This window comes from Coloeus monedula, assembly GCF_965178545.1.
Source record: "Coloeus monedula genome assembly, chromosome: 3".
NCBI lineage: Eukaryota > Metazoa > Chordata > Aves > Passeriformes > Corvidae > Coloeus > Coloeus monedula.
This window is the reverse complement of record NC_138783.1, coordinates 26,601,219-26,618,512: the sequence shown is the minus strand read 5'-3', so window position 1 is coordinate 26,618,512 and position 17,294 is coordinate 26,601,219.

Genomic DNA, 17,294 nt, shown 5'->3' with positions numbered 1-17,294 from the left:
TTAGCCCAAGCCTGAGAAATGACACAGAAATGTTTCGTCTTCCCCAACATCGCAGGGGGGTGGCTCGGTTGGGGACGCTCGGTGCGGGTTCGGACGGTCGGGGACGGAGACGAGAGATCTCTGTAGTCAGGTCTTGGAACATGCGGTTTATTGCGAAGGGCGTGGGTACAGAGGCACTGCTTAGAGCTGCAGCTGGCAGCTCTGAGCAGGCCCAAGAGAGCAAGAGAGTACGCGGGTAAGCAAAGAGAGAATAGTAAGAGTCTACAGTAAGAGTGTATAGTAAGAAGTGTAGTAAAAGAAGTGTAGTAAAAAGTGTGTGAAGTCCTGGTTACAATACAATAAATCATCTTCTGTACTGAATATTCTAATTGTCACTAACCAATCTAATACAAGATACAAATCCTATAGCATTTACATACAGCCTATAAGAGTTCTTATATTACCATAGAGTGTTACATCTTAACTTCTAAAAACTACTCTTTGGACCCCTTCTGCTGAGCTAGTAGGGTCTGCTCTGACCCTTGGACCTGCCTGCAAGCAGAGGGTATTGTTCAATCAAGAGGGGATTACATTCAGTCGGCCATACCATTGTTTTCCAGTTGTTCAGTAACTAAGATTTGGTATCTCAAAGGTGGCTTTCATTTCGATGTCGCTTATAGTTTTCATATTCCCAAAATCTTTTGTCAGGCAATCATATTTATAAGGCCTTCCTGTTTCGTCTTCCCCAACAAGAAAGATAAAATTACCCTTGGTTTGCTCACTACTCTTGCCCCCATTTCAGTACAAGCTGCTATTTGTAGCCCAAAGCCCTAGGTTTGAGGACAGCAGGGAGTGGGCTGATCTTGGGTTTTGTGTTGGGGAGTCCTGCAAGGAACAGGGAGTTTTGACTCGATCCTTATGGGTTCCTTTCAGCTTGAGATCTGTGATTCTGTTCTATGATTCTGGAACTTGGTAAATGATTTGGGAACTCCTATCTGGTTTGGACAGGTTACTCCTAAGCAGTGGAAGCACTGGAGAAAGCTTTTGCTAACTGTTCACAAGAAAAACTGCTGTTCCAACTTCACAGATCTCCTTTCCCACCACCATGGACTTCCCTACAGCACAGTAAAAGGCTGGGATGCTGTCTGCACTGTTCTCCTGCGGGAGGCAGATTCCCTTAACTGTGATGAAAACTGTTCTCCTCCTAATAAACCATTACTGTGGATTTGGGTTTGCACCGATAGTGTACTTCTTTCTCAGCAGGTTTCTGCTTGCCGTTAAACACCATACAATGATAACTTCTGAATGAGTATTTCATTGGTTGTTGTAAACAGTAACTGAAATGGCAGCATGAAAAGAGAGCACAGAGCCCTCTCCCCAGTTTTTATATGCTTTGACAAAATCACTTCCTGACTTTGTGGAAAAGAAATGCACTAAAAGACTGGAATAGCTCTTCTGAGGTCTCCAGGGTAGATGTACTACCTGGTATTATTGATAGTTTGTAATTTTTAACCTAATTTGATCATGGAGCCTACATGGTAGGTTTTTGTCCTGCCAGAAGCAATGCTGGCTGTGTGGCTGGCACCCTTCAGGCCTCTCCCTGGGACAGCCAAGGGGCAAGGGCTTGGGAACACAGCTCCATGCAAATCTCCATGTTATCAGAGGGAAGAATCCTTTATTTTCAATTTCTGCAGGGTTTTAGCACTGTACTCAGCTACTAAATGAGAGGCTGAGGGGTGGTTTGTGCAACACTTCATTAAGGTTATTAAAAAAGAAGTGGAGGGAAGTGGCTAATGAAAGCAAAAGAGCTACGAGGTAAAAAACCCTGCAATGTTAGGACAACCGGGTTGCCTCCGATGCCGCAGGTCCTGCCTCATGGTCTGCAGCTGTCACAGGGCCTCAGTGTCCCTGTCCCGGGAGCTGGGCAGGGTGGCTGGGAGCCTGCCCTTAAATCCTCCCGGGGGCTCCAGCAACCCCTGGATCGGGGCTTCTCCTCAGCGTTCCCATCCTCTCCCATGCCACCTGCCTGCCTCTCCTGCTGGCCTGAGGCAGGTGCCTTTTGTCCCAGGCTTTTCCCTCGCGGTTTATTTTCCTGGCACTGGGCCATGGGTCTCCCAGGAAGGCAAGAAATCACCTCTGGCTACGCCCAAGGAAGTGTGGAGCAACTCTTCCTTCAGAGCCCACAGTCCCCCAGACAGCTCCCTTTGTAAGCCCGAATGGAAGGCTGATGCCTGCCGGTCTCTGGGTGCTGTGGTGGGGGTGCTCAGCAGCCCACAGGGCCTCATCCCAAAAAGTCACCTCTCCTGTGAGAAGAGCAGCAGCCAATTCTTTAAGTTGACAAGTTTATTGAATGGGAATAATCAGGGTCTCCGTGACAAGTTAGCCAAATCCACTGACAGAAGGGCCACACTAACTGCCTGACCACCATCAAGCAAAGCAGTCAGAAACCCCAAAATTCCCAGGGTATTCCTTTTTATAACCTCCCCGGACTACCACCCCCTTTCCCCAAGAGTCCTCCCTCTAGAGATGTGTTGATTGGAGGATATGGGCTTGTTGTCTTGGCAATTGGTCCATCCAAATGGGGTGATGCCAGTGCTTCAAATGATTGGTTGTTCTTCTTGTCCAATTAAGACTCTTGGTTTATCCCTTTTTCTAGAAGATTCCACCCGTTCCTGTCAATCATTCTCAATTATTCCACCCCTAATGCTAATACCGAGAATGAGCCTGATGCCACCCCCCTCCAGAACCCCACACAACAAACCCCAACAGCATCTCCTATAACATATCCCCAATCAAACATTGTTCCAAACTAACAACAAACCGCAGCCTCCCACCTGCTGCAAACATTCAAACCCTCAACTGCTTGGTCCTACAAAAGCCAACCCTCCTTGCTTATTCATAACACCTGTGTTTCACTGGCTCCCTTTGGGAGATGGGCTGCTCCAGCCCATGCACCTCACTCAGGCCAAGGGAAGGGCTTAACATGCAGCTTCAGGTGTTCTCTTCTGTGACTGTGGAGTTTTAAGGGAATTTCCCTATGCTTCCAGATAGGCAGAAAACCAGAGAGCAGATAAACGCCACCTTCCTGAATTCTCCCATACCAGCCCAGATGTTTCCCGTGAGCCAGCCAGGGGTGCCCATCAACACAGATGACCATGGCCCCACCAGTTTAAGCTTAACTGCTGCTGTTTGTCTGCCACACTGGGGGCTTGGTTCAGCGCTCGTGTGTAGTTTTGTCGTGAAGCTGGTTCTGGGTTCTTATCCTTAGGCAGATCCTTTGCACAGCTCACTTGGGTTCTGCATTTCTGTTTGCTCTTAAAATGAGCATGGTAACAACTGCTAATATTGAACCCTTTTTGTATTTTAGCCATATATACTGGTTATACAAGTATGTGGGTTAAAAATAAACATTCTAAATTTAACACACTGGTACAAAAATACATAATGGTTCTACCTAATTGTTGTAGGTATTGTGTGACATAGGCTGGTAGGCCTACAGCAACAATAAATAACACTGCTTACCACAGAGATGCTAATGCTTGCTATGCAGCTTGAAATGGTCTCATTTTAAGAAGTTATCAGAACATAAATTATCAGTGATTTTTATGGTGAGTTGAACGATAGGGTCAGTTTTAAAATGAAGAATTAATGGAACTAGCAGAGGATGTGAATTATCTGGACTGAAACCCTATAGTTTTCATAGAGTCTCTGTAGGACTTGTATAAGTGACTTACAGCCTCATAGGTCAGGTGCCTGAGCATCATTTTATTGTCTCAGGGGCAGTGTTGCATCAAACATTTCCATTTCTTATCTGAAAACTGGGCATTTTGCCTTCCTCTCAACCTCTGTAGTGAAAGGTCTGTGAGGTAGGAGTTCCTCTTACTGCACATACATACAACACTGGCAAAATGAGGCCTTGTCCTGCTGGGGCCTTTTGGTGTAATCTTACATGTAAAAATTACATATCCTTGAATGTTTGTATGTGTATGACCAGCAGAGGCAGAATCAGTAGCACTGTGGTCTTAATACTCTCAAATCTCTGAGATGAGCTCTGAACAAGACATCATTGCTGTTCCAAAGACACGACTCCAAGAAGGAAGCAATGTGTCCAAGTAATCTGCTGTGGTGGATGGTGCCCCAGAAAATGTTTTAGAAATCTGTTTGCCAGGCTGTACATTTGCAGTGAAACCGAGGTAAAACTGTCTTCTGTCGTTCTAGGTTCCATGTAGTTCACCTCACCTTTACTTTTGTGCCAAACCTCAGACTGAGGTCAGATGCATCCCTGGACCAGGACAGACTGTGGGCTTTGTGGATTGCACAGGGTGTCATCAGCAAGAGTACCAAACACCGCGAGGATGGTCAGGTCTGGAGTTCATGTCCCCAGGTCACTGTGATCTCTGTGGCTGTAGCTGGCACATCACTCCTAGAAAAGGAGTGGAGAGTCAAATTCCACAGGCACAGTGTGCTTGCTGGCTGCTGTAGCCTGTGCTTACTGGATTTTACTATTAGATTGCTTTTCAGAGAGGATGTGGTAAAATACAAAACTGTAACTTCTGGTGATGAGACATTTACAAAGCACCTAATTTAAAACACAAAAATACCCTGTGTTGTCAGTCCCCTGGATTCACTAATAAGCCTTAGTTGTCCTGACCAGCCTCACCTGGAGCCTCCACCCACACTCCTGAAGCTTATTTAAGCTCAGCCCGAGGGCATTAGGTCCTAGCTGGGATGTTTTAAGGAGTATGTGTTCTTACTCTTTTCTTTAGTTGTTGCTTGACTTTCTTGGACCTGATGCCTGCTGGGCTGTTGGTAGGATGTGCTTCCCATTTCAGTCCTGCCCCACCTGCTGGGTTCAGCCGTGGTGGGTTTGTGCCCTGCTGCTGAGAGCCCTGCCTGCACTGGGGCAGCCCTTGCCTTCCCATTCTCTGCTTCTCAACAGGTTTGTAGCAGTTTAATTTGTGTCTCACTTTTATGTAATCCCTGCTGGTGATTGAGGACTTCAGCAGGGCAGTCTTGATCGTGTCCTGACCAGTTTCAAATGCATGTGGCTTTGTCTCTGTTATGGGTATGACACTTGAACCTGCAGGAGGGTGACACACTTAGAATGTCCCTGGTCATGAGGTGTTGGCTGAAGGCTTCTGTTGTAGATGCTGCTAAAAGGCCCAAGAGAGGACCATCCTGGGAAAGTACGATTTTATTGTTCAACTCTATACTTTGCTTGGTAAAGAGGTTGTTCCTCACTTACACAGTGGCACCTGTGGAGTGTTGGTGCTCTCAGAGCCAGGTCTCCAGAGCAGCACAGGAGAAAGAGATATAAACCTCTTTAGCATCTCTGTGTTGTCTCTACTTGTTTGAACTGTCTGCCTTCTGAAAATGAACTGTCTCTCCATGTATTTCTTCTTTGTTTTCTTGATGCTTTTAGGGGAAACAGTGGGACTTTAAGCCACAAATGTAATGATAAATAGCTGCAGTGTCTTAAACTTGCATTTATTGATAATGTGGCAAATTGGGTGTGTATGTGAAGAGGTGAAGAATTTTCATGGCCAATATATGTTGTTGCTATTACTATGAAGTGCTGGTTTTGCCAAAATAAAAATTGTCTCTTTGGGAAAGGTCTATTTTAATTGATACAATTTAACTGTTTTGGAGAGGTCCAAGTTGCTTAAAATGTTCAGAAGGGGGGGGCTGAATGGTACTATTGCAGCTTAAACTGACTCTCAGTTTGGAATTCAGAATTGTTATGGCTTAAAAAACTAAACAAGAGAAACTTATTTTAAGTGTACTGAACTCCTTAAATGGAGATCTTTGACACAATTTCTTTCTAGATTTGTTTTATACTCTCTGTCTATTTGGAATATAGAGTCTTCCAGATCATTCTTTTGGGGCAAGAAATACATAAACAAATGTTAGTTCTGCCAGAACTTTATGATCTGGTAAGAATAAAGTAGGATTGTACTTCTAAAGAGTTGGTTATTTTTTCAAATAGCTACACACTCTAATTAGGAAGGACAAAAAATCCATGGATTTTAAGAGTTTTTGGAAGAACTGTTTTAGAAACTACATAGAAGCCATAACTTGAAAGAAAAACTGACATGTATATACACATCTTCAAGTATTTATCCATGAAGTTTCTTCTTTCTTCCAGCAAAGTCAGTGAAAACAGTTTAAAAATTATTAAATAAAGTCTTTTTCTATAGAGCTAATCCTTGGTTTGGAAGGAAAAAAACCAGCCACCAAAACCAACCACCATAAAAAAATAAACCAACACCAAAAAATCCAAATCAAACCAAAAAGCTTTTGAAAAAAGTCTGCCTTTCTTTTGTTTATATATACACCACTGCACACAGTTATGACTTTGCTCTTTGGATGCTGTGCCTCTGAATGTGCTATGTTCTTCTATTTGTTAGTTAGTGCAGACTCTGCCTCTTGTCCAGAGGAGTAAGGCATTGTAAGAGCAGAAGTGTGGCAGTTTGACCAAGGTAAGTGCAAGTGTGAAGCCCTGCTCCCTTTGAGGTGATTGTGTAACTTGGCAGAAGGGCCGAGCTGACTGGGGTGTGGGGAGCAGAGAACCAAGTTGTTCTCAGGCAAGCTTTCAGCTACTGTGAAATTCCACTGTGCAGTGGAAAGGGTTCACCAGCTGTGCATTTTTCCTTGGAAACTCTAAAGTCTCCAGGCCAATCAATTTTAGCCCTAGGACAAACTGTGTGCATGTGTGCCTGTGGATAATCTGTATGTGTAACCCTTCCTCTAACAGACAGGGCATTGGACATGCTCTCTCTCTGATGTGTTTGAACGTCCTCAGGTCCTCACTGTCTCCTCCTATAGAAGCTCCTCTCTACCCAAATAAATACCCAGGCAAAAAAATCCGTTTCTGTAACATATGTTGGTCAATTGAACTAATTTTGCCCTGAGAAGTCTAGTGTCCAAAAGGGACATGTTGCTTTTTATCTATTCTGTCAGCTTGCAATAAAATGTTTTGTCAAGGTTTGCGCAGATCTTTGATTTGAGTCACCTTGAGATTTTTTTTGTTTGTTTTCTATTGCTTTATATACTGCTTATAGCAAGAAATCTAGTTTCTGGAGCCTTTAAATGTGTTCAATAATTTCTCTGTTAGAAAGGTTGATATAAATAGACCATCAGCCTAGGAATGTAGAATGGTCAGGGAGCTCCACGAGCATGATCTATTCCCCTGCCATTGGACGGAAAACATTCATTTTATAAACTAATTGAGATTTCTTAGAATATTAATTGAGGCTTAAGGCCTAGTAGGCTATGGAGAAAAGGCTGACATTTAGAAAGCTTATTTCTGGTTTAAATGTGTTTATGGCTAATTTATAATTATTAGTTTTTGGTCTGGTGCTGTCCTTTTGAGGAAATTAATTTCTTTTTTTATGTGGTTTTGGGTTTTTTGGCTGGTTTTTTTTTTAACTGCTGTGATTGGCAGCACAAATTGCCTTCTGAAGACAGTTTTACGTTGTCTCATTTGGTCTTTCTTCTGCTGAAGGAGGAGATACTCGCTTTTCCCTCAGCTGCACGTTCCTGCTGCTCCCTTTGTCCAGCCTCTCCATGCTGCAGAAGCAGAGTGAGCTCTGTGGACTTGTGATTTCCCTCGCTTAAATGCCCGGGGCACTGTGGGACTGGGGCAAGTGGGACTCCTTTCTGATGGGCAGCTGTTGTCAGATCAGATTAAAAGTGTTTTGTAACTGCAATCCCAGCATTAATTTTGCTGCCCAACCAAGAAAAGGATTAGCTTTATTTCGCCCCCTTCTGAATTACTTTGTTTTTCTATTGCTGTGTTCATCCTAGTGCTCTTTTCTGTGCTGACTCAGTTGAAATTCATCCATCCTGAACTTGGTGAGCAGAGCCCTCTGCAGTATTTCAGAGGCATTCTAACTGGTGTCTTGTATAGTGCCACAAAAACTACCCTTTTTTTTCTGGAAATACTTCAGATTCACCCTATGACCATGTTTGCCTCTCTCACGGAAGGTAAGCTTCCATTTTGGGCAGCACTGATGCATGAGGCATGACTTTTATTTACCCTAGCTGCTGAGGGGAACCTATGCAGCTTTTACAGTATTATCTGAACCAGCCTGCTTGCTGCTGTGAGGTTTTGCTAAATTATTGGTGCTTCCAAAAAAGCTGGAGCAGAGAAAAACCTTGAATAAAAGAGCAGATACATTGCTAGCTACAAAGGGTGAAATCCTGGTAGCACTTGCACTGACTTAATAGATGTGCAACAGGAGTCAATAGAGACCTTGTCCTTTCACCCAGTGTCTGACTGACTTAATCAGGACCTTACATAAAATCTGATGTCTAACAGTTGAGCAGGTGATTCATCCCTAATTTCAGTATGGAAGTAGGAAAACAGAGGGGGAAGAAAAGGAGTGGGCAGTAGGAAACTCAACCTCCACAGTGCGCTTTATACCTGATGTAATTTCAGCTGGCGACACGAAAGCTTAACCATTGCATCCTATGTTGTAAGGAACCAGGTGATGTGTGAAATCAATTTAACCTGAAGAAAGAAGGGGGGTGCAGTGTCCTGCCCTAAATAACTAATTAAAAGCTATCATCTTGCATCTGACAGCAGTGGCAGCTGCCTAATTGGATATTAAAAATATGCCTGCCAGTCTTTGAAACGTACAGGTTTGCATGGTAGTGAGAACTGGTACTTTGGCCTTTGTACAGGATGTTAAAAACCAAGGGCTGATGTCTGACATAATGTCTGAATGTGTAATGGCTTCTTCCTCTCGCTGCATAAGCTCCGCATCCCCAGCTTCTGACTCATGCTGAGGTCCCAGGTTTTCAGCAGAAAGCCAGCTCATTTCTACACTCCTGCAGAATTCTATCCTGACTTTGCAGAAGCCTTGTTTACAGGATAGCTGTATGTTTTTATTGGTTTTTCCTGGTGTTATTTTCTTTACTCAGGAATGGGTAAAGCTGGTGCACAGGTCAGTGATCAGGAAGTGTCATTACATGGCAATGTAAAATTTGCTCCTCCAGAGCAGAGGACTTTTTGTCTGTGATTGCCTATTAGTGCCCGGAGCCCAGATGCCTTTCAGAAAGATGAAAGAAAAAAAAAAAAGGTGTGGGTGAGGGGGAAGGACCAATTCTGAGCTGAGCCACAGACACCTCAGTGTTTGGGGTGGTGTTTTTTTCCCTGTCTGCCTGGCAGTGAGTTGCCTGCATAGATTTTTTTCTCCCCAGTCCAGCAGATGGTGTTAGATGGCTATTTAATGACTCGCATGGGACGGAAAGATCCTGGTGATAGAGCTGGGAGGATGCAAGAAGAAACAGTTTTGCAGGGATGTTCAGTGAATCTGAAAGCTGTGATAGGCTCCTGTTTTAAGCATCTGTGTGTATGCTTTCAGCTTACTACTACTAGGGGGTGGGGAACTTCAGAGCTGTAGTACTTGATTTAAATTGAGGCTTCTGTGACATCTATCATACGTTTCCCTCTAAGAGTTTAGGTGTGCTCAAGTGCAATGGAGCAGAATGGGTGTAGCCAATGGCCCTCACTGAGCACTTTGGGGTTGGGAGGTGTGTAAATTATTTTGGTATTTATTTTTAAATTGGATTTTTCCTTGCATGCACTTTAAATGGAGGAGTGAAGTGGTACAAACTCTCTGCAGTGCATTCCCATGACAGAAATATTTCCTAAATCCCACTGTCCATATAAAGGAAATAAGTGAGATGGGACGAATAAGATGTGAGCTCAGCAGGTTGTCCACTGTCCAGCCAGGCTAAAACATGACATCAGTTTCATTTGATCCTAGAGAAAAAGTGTCTGTCCATACTGACCTGGATCTGTTACAGGTGATATTACATAAGGAAACTGATGTGGGAAATTTACAAGTACCTCTGGGTAGGAAAAAAAAAAATCAGCCTGAATAGATATAGATTAAAAAGGGCTGCAACTTGCTACCATTTGGGAAAGATCTTGAGGGTATTGTGGATATTTCATAGACTGTCTGGTGAGCACACAGCAGTTAAAGAATTGTAGAGAAAGGTAGTCAAACGTATGTTCTGTGGCTGTATAAGTCAGTGGTGTAACCCACCTCTTGAATGCTGAAGCCAGTTCTAATAACTGTCTTTAAAAGTTTGTAAAGTTTGTAGAAGAGCAACAAAAAAAGGTGGAATAACTGGTTTGACTCTTCACCCTGGAAGAGAAGGGATTGGGGTAAGATATGGGGGAATGCTATAAATGATGTGCTAAAGAGGAACAGGGAAGATTATTGCTATTTATTGAAATGTAGTTGGAGGAAATACCCTAAAACTTTGTGTGGGTTTTTTTTCTGTTTGGAGTTTTTTAAGCCTGCTAGTTCCTGTAGTGCATAACTTGTTTTCACTTGATTTTTCTTTCTTTTTTTTTGTGGAATTTGGAGAAATAAGTGTATCTAAAAAAGGTTGGGCAAATTTAGAAGACCCATTGTTGGCTGTGAAGCATGACTGCAGGTTCTTGCAATGTAAAATGAGAGGGGTCAGCCTGCAAGTTTGCTTTCTAGTCTTTTGGCAAGCATAGTGTTTGCTGGCAGTTTCTGATGGGTCACTCTAGGTCTGCTCAGTGGTTATTCTGAGTAACTTCTGGAAGTGGGGTTACAGACTTTAGAAGTTATTCCTTTCCTGTGAGAGGATGATGCATATTTAAGTGGTGGATTTAAGAGGTGGGGCTTTATAGGTCTGTTATTGTAGGCCTGGAGGTAGCTCCTGCACCCTGTGACTCAGAGCTGCTTATAGACCTCAGTCTGCATCTGCTTCTGCCTTTTAAACAGCCTTCAGCCTGAGCCCTAAGGCTGGGCCAAGGATGCTGATAGGATTCACCTTAACATCAAACAGTTAACAGACTGACACAGAAAATCATCAGCAAAAAAGTCTTGACATGGCAGTCAAGGGAATAATTTATACAATCCCAGGAAATTTGTTTTTATAAAGTGATAGCTTTTAATGGTGGGATAATGTAGTCTACTTTTTAGACTTGTTCCCAAGCTGTCACTAGAAATAGCATGCACTGGGGTATACAAATGTCCTGGGTAGAGGCACAAGAAATTAAAGAAAGGTAGAGTAGCATGACTTGTCTGTTAATAGACTGCAGGACTGCTGGGTTTTGCTAAGATTTTTTTTGGTGGGGTTTTTTTTGTTGGGTTTTTTTTTAAAGAAGTTATTCCTGTGACAGGACAGGGGGCTGTTTTCTGTCCTGTAAATCCACACCCAGTAATTAGAATAATGTATACTATGGTATTTAATCTTAGAGCATCCTAAAGCAATTTACAGCCTACCATCCACAAAGAGACCCTTATCAATATCTGATCTGGGAAGCTGCATCATCCCTAAGTGTGACCAGCCCTTTCCTAGCCACAAATCATGTGTCCATTCTGGCCTGCAGAGGGAACCCCCCATCTGCCCCAAACAGAAAAAGACCCTTCAGGAAGCCCTCCTACCTATATTTTGATATTCCTGACCAGTTTGCAGAATCTTTTAGAGGAGGGAGGGCTGTGATCTTGCCTCATGCCCTGAGTTTTCACTGGGAATTTGCTTTCCTCCGTGTCTTTCCTGGTGTTGGATTGCTCAAAGACTTATTAAAAGAAAAAGACATGTCAGGAAAGGCTTCTGGTTAGTGCATCTCAAAGGCCTTGCTGGTTAGAAGGAGAATGTTGTGATTGGTAGTACTGCCTTGGTATTTGGTACATGTGCAATTCTGCATTGCAGATCTGATGTAGATGAGCTGTCTGAGTGTGTGATATACTGTGCTTGGGCATTAAAGCTCCTTAGATTTTCTTAGCTCTTGGTTACTTTTGAAAATTCTCTTAACTGCTTTCATCCCTTCTGTTTTATGTCCATAGATGCTGTCCATGGTGGAAATAGACTCATCCTCACATTTGCAGGCAATAATTCTCAAGTTAGTGGGGCCTGGTGGTTGTTTTTTTTCATTCTGCTAATGTCAATTTAGCTTACCAGCTTCTGAGGCAGCTGTATGTGTCCCCGTACTGTGTGGGCTGAAGGGGAGAAAAGGCTCTCAAAGTGGCCCTTGGCAGCCAAGAGGGTGCAAGTTCATCAATAACTGTTGCTGTGGTAACGCATCATCACTGTCCCTGGGCTGGGTTTTCACTGCTAAGTGCTAACATTTGAAATTATTAACCTGGACTGGGAGTGGTGGTGCGGGCAGAGAGCTGCAAAATGGGATTAACCACTTGAGGTGTGTTAAGCAAAAACATTCAGTCCTTGCTCAGATGGCTCTGAAGATTGGTGAGGGGATAACACAGCTTTTAGTGGGTTTGGGCTCTTTAGTGATCCAGACAAAAAATGTGGGTATACAAGTGCAGTAGTGGATAAGTCCCCAGGCTTTCCTTTGTCTTCATATTCACAGTCTTAGCAAAAAGTCTGAGGGCTGATATGAGAAACTGGCACACTTCAGATGTGTTCAAAATCCTCCTTTCCTTGCCAATGACCACTAACCAAATACTGGTGAGAATCTACAGTGGCATTGTTCACACTGAAGCCAAGTTGTCAAAATCTTTGGGATGGTTTTAGCACAAATCCAGTGATGGTGAAAGACAATAAATGGAAGCATTGCTTAAGAATCTAAGCATCTTCATTTCTTCTCCCAGTTTTGCTTCTTGAAAACAACTTGTTCTATTTTTAGAGGCCATCCACAAATAACATTTTTAATCTTATGTATTAATATTCTCTCTGGAGTGGAAGAACAGCATGCATTATTCAAATAGCCGGTATGTTTGTTTGTGTTTTGGTCTTCATTATCAAATCAAATTGAGTGAGATTAATTTAATTGTGTTTACATTCAGTTTTATTTTCTGGTGTGTATGCACTAACTCTGTCCCTAAATAGTCTTCCTGGGATGAAGAAAGGTTTATTTTGTCTTTTTTTTCTGGACGTGTTTTTGTTTGTTTGGTCATTTTTTTTCCTTTATATATGAAAAGATGTGTGTTACTTTTATTCATATAGTAGCTCTGAAGATTGAGAGGTCTATTTTTTCTAAAATATCTCCTATTTTCAGAATCAATTAAATCATATATCCTTCTGTTTATATGAAGTACCTTCTTATTTTTTGGCAGTAGCTTTGGATTTCACAGGTTGTGAGCCTGGATTTAAAAAGAAGTCTTTGAATAACCTATCATCTCACTGCTACTTCATCCTTTCTCACACAAAATACGTGTAGCTAATATAAAACATGATGATTTCTTCTGGACTTCTTGATGGTGTTTTAAGATACTTACTCTTGTATTGTACCTGCAGTGTCACATTAATGTATCTTAAATGATCATATTTTGCCTGATGATTTGGTACAGGGCTTTCAGAAGTTCCAGATATGGCAACTGCTGTATGCTATTGGATCTTTTTCTGTTTTTATGAGCTGTTGATCTTCTGTGAACTTTGGTACCAGCAGATTTTAATTGAAGAATTATACATCCCTGCTGTGTCTCCTTATGATACACACCTCAAGCTCAAACTAATCTCTTATTTTCCATAGGAAAGCAGTGTTCCTATCTGTTATAGATGATTCAGGCAAAGGGTTGTCTGCCAATGGTGTGAAATAACTGCAGTAACTCAACAGCCTCATAGTGATTTGGTGTCTGAGAAGTGACAGATAGTAGTGCTTCTTTGCAAACATGGGCAGTGTAAGCCTGTGGAACTCCTCTGTGACCATTAGTGAAGAATACATACATTTTGGAGGTGCATTTGGGTCAGCATGTAGCCTCACAACATAGTTCTTAAATTGATTCACTCCACATTTGAGCCAAATGCTGTTCTGGAATGACTGGAACAGATGGGGATTACCTTTCCTGCAAGTGTGTGATGCAGCCTGCCTGTTCTGAAAAACCTTCTGAACTTTGACCAGGTCAGAAAACCTGCTCATTTGCTTGTGGCTGCTTCAAAGGTAGAGCATCAGCTGAGAGATCTTCTCATGCTGTTGAGGACTGAGTGGAAAGAACTAATAATATTTTTTCACCTATGCTACAGGAAGCTGAAGTATTTCTCCCCACTTTCCTCATGAGAGACAAAAGGATTCAGCTTCATTCTAGAAATCAATAAGGTAACAAAGATAAGGAAAGCTTCTCACTGCTGAAACCATGTCCCTGTGCAAGGCTCAGTCTTTGAAACTTCAGCTTTGCAGTCTTCCTCCAGTTCTGCCCTCAGGCCTGGATCTGTCAACATGTTAAGGGAATTTAAACCACAAAATGAAATTCGGGTGAATTGCAAAATGCCTGATGAATTTAGGAAGGGAGCCGACACTCATTTTGTCTTACTCTGGTATCTTACCTCAAATAAGAAACTACTGTTGACAGTTAGAATTGGTTCTAGTGTGAGTGGAAAGTCCCATATTCCTCCCTCCTCTCTCTTCCCCCACCAGCTCTGAAAAAGAACAGGACAGCATCATTCCAATTAGTCTGTTAATCATCAAAAATTTGTGCTGGTCTTCCTGTGAGTCCCTGTTTGGATGTTCAAAGCAACATAAATACACCAGGAAAAAGTGTCTGTACTGAAGATAAAGTTTGTGTGCACAGTAATATTAAAACCATGCCAGTGTGGTCCTGCTGGAAAATTCTTGTTTTTAGGGGAGCCCAATGGCTGTCATACTTCAGAGTTTGATCTGAAAGGTCACACTAGACATATGCTTTGCATGGTCAGCAAAACAATCCAGTGCTTTCATATGAGATCCGAAAAGCTCAGAAGCTCATGTTATCTCTTCAGCTCTTTATGCCAAAGTGCTGGACATGAAAGACCAAATTGTTTCATGTTTTACAAGGCTTTCACAATCACTTCTGATTTTTTTTTTTTTTTTTTTTTTTTTGCTATGACCCCCTTACTGAGGAGCTGAAGCATCTGTTGCCATTCCCACTGTCCAATAACTGCTCTAGCTCAGGAATACTCAGCCTTTCCCATATCACAGACATCTTTTCACGTGTTCGTCCCAGACCTGCAGGTGCCCATCTGACAGGAACCTTTGGGAACATTTGTCACCTTCGTGGCTTCTCTGCTGTTTGTAGGGCAGGCTTGGGCCATGGCTCTTTATAAAAGTAGTTGCTTTCCTTGACTTCCAACAGTATATTCCTTATGCTCTGCTGCTGGGAGACCTCAGAGCAGATTGGCTGGTTTTTGTTTTGAAACTGTCACTGAGCTTAGGCATAAGATGGCTGGAATGCTTTGCTGAAAGAATTTTCCTGGTGGGATTGCAGAAATTTTAATCCTTCTTGTTGCTGTTCCTTGTTTTGCTGCTCTGTGTGACTTGTTTTCAGAATTTGATTACTGCATGATGCTGGAGAAGGAAAGAAACAGAATGCTGTTCCTGTGAGACTCACAACAGTTAAGAGGTCGTCAGCAAAGAAGTCACAGTCTGCATGGTCAAAACAACAAACTGTTTTGAAGGATGACGGCAAAGGCTGGTTTTGTGTAGAGAAGCCATAGCTTCAAAAGCAATTTTAAATAAATGAGTCATGGTCTTGTTCTTACACAGTGATATGATATTCACACAAAAAGAACAGAAATTAAAAGAATATGACTGTTCCTTCCTGCCCCCCCCCCAAAAAAAAAAAAACAAAACAAACCTCAGGAGAACAGTTTACCCCATCTACCCTTTCACAAACAAATGCCTAAACATTGTACCTAAGCTGATGCTTGAAGACTAAGGTCAGTCTGGGAGGTAAACTAAGGCAGTCTGCCTCCTGCTGGAAAGGCATGTATGCCTCCTGGATTGCTTCAAAAACTTAAGACGAAAGGGGGGGGAGAGGGAGAAAAGGCCTTTGTCTTAGCTTCAAGTTGCCATCAGGCTGCTGCTGTGCTCTGTTAGCCTGTCCTGCTGGTGCAGAAGTTCCTGTCTTAGACTTGCACGTGGGTGCAAGTCCTCTCTTTAGTTGATATGCTTGGAAGAAAAGCTGGCATGTAAGTGATTTGTAAGTCATTCAGGCCTTTATGTGCCAATGTGATTTCTCTTCTTCCTGTCTTGGGAACTGAGTCAAAAGAGTTTTTAGAGAGGAAGGCCACAAAATCTGTTCTCCATTCAGTCCTTGAATGGCTCTGAAGAGTAGCACCTCAAGCTGATGTAAATAGAGAACACAAATGAGAGCTGTATGGGAGGTTCTAAGGTCTGATGTTCTAAGGTTCAAGTGTGTCCACGATTTGAGCACACCAGTCAAGGTGTGCATAAATCAGCATGGCAAACATGAGCCTTGTCTCTGCTTGCAGCAGAAATGCTGCCCTGCCTGACTTTCCCTTTTTTGTCTCACGGGGAGGTTTGCCTTATCAGTAGCTTTCACATTCCTGTAGATAGTCTCAGACAAGTGGATGGCAGGGCCATTCATTACACTGACACAACAGCATTAGACTCTTACCAGTAGCCATTTTAATCTGCCTTGGACAATAAGTTAATTAAAAATGATGATTTGAAAGCAAAGGGTATCAGACAAACTTTACTGGAAGTATAACGTGAGCTCTATGATACCCACAGAGTTGACAAATAGTCAGATTTCCTTGTTTTCAGCAGAGGTAACCTAACATCCACCCAATTTAACCCAGAAGTTTGCTAGAGAAGGGTTAACTGATACGTGTTGGGACTTGAGTACTGCTTAGCTACAACTTTCCAAGCTGCCTGCAACCCTGTCTTTGCAGGAAAGAAGTGGTAGCAGGGTCTTTCCAAAATGAACTGCCTTGCCTGGGGTCATTTTGTCAAGGCTGGAGGGGAGAGGCTGGGCGGAGAAGCATTAACGCTGTGGCTGGCTCTTGCATCTGTGCACTGGGCTGTGCCAGCCCTCAATTCAGAGCGTGAGTTTAAATTATGGAGCATCTGACAGTGATGATGAACACTGTAGGTTAGCGTCTGGAAAAGGATATTGTTTTATTTATAGGTATTGGTTAGTGGAAAATGGTAGCAGGGTAGTTTGTTAACCATGCCTGTCTGGAAGCGTTATGAAAGTTGAATCAAACCAAGTGTTTGCTGTCTCTGCCCTTCCGCCTCAACTGTTTCATTTCTCCTTCTGTAAATCCCAGGACTACCACATTCAAAATGCAAATACTCTTTGACAGGAGTTTCTGTGACTTTGTCGTGCTATCTGTGCAGCTCCTGCTTTCAGGGGACCTTCACACAGACAAAATTGATCAGCAGCCGGAGGAGGGAAGCAGCCGTTGCCGCGGCAACCGGTGATGACTCATCCCGGGTAGCAGGCAGCAAAAGCTGTGAGGCTGCAGTAATTTTCCAGATGCTTAATCCAGCTCTAGGGGCTTTTTTTTTTCCCTCTTGCTGACAGGCAGGAATCTTCCTCTGCCTTTCTTTGCTCACAGACCCACGCAGCCTGCAGCCGTACGTG